Source organism: Myotis davidii, unplaced genomic scaffold (genome assembly GCF_000327345.1).
Source record: "Myotis davidii unplaced genomic scaffold, ASM32734v1 scaffold462, whole genome shotgun sequence".
Taxonomy (NCBI): Eukaryota; Metazoa; Chordata; class Mammalia; order Chiroptera; family Vespertilionidae; genus Myotis; species Myotis davidii.
Window position 1 is genome coordinate 313618 of NW_006293237.1, and position 447 is coordinate 314064.

Consider the following 447-nt stretch of genomic DNA (forward strand, 5'->3'; position numbering starts at 1 on the left):
GGCTGGCCCCAGAAGGGGTGGGGCCTGTGCAGATCTGTCAGGCATGTGACAGATGACTGGATGCTTAACCTTCGCAGAGTGTAGGGGTTTTTCCCACCCACCCTCTGCTGTCCCAACACACACCTGCCTCAGCACAGCCTGCATGGCACTCCAGAAGGCAGGGCCACACCAGTTGGTGCTGGTCTCTAATGGGCTCACCACTCATCAGTCTCCTGGGGAGAGACCCGTGAGGGGAAAAGAGTGTTGTCAGTTTTATTTATCTATCTATTTATTTTACTTTTATTGATTTCAGAGAGGAAGAGAGAGGGAGAGATAGAAACATCAATGATGAGATAGAACCATTGATTGGCTGTCTCATGCACATGCCCCACTGGGTGCCCTGACCTATAATTGAACTGGTGACCTCTCGGTTCATGGGTCCACGCTCAAACACTGGGCCACACCATC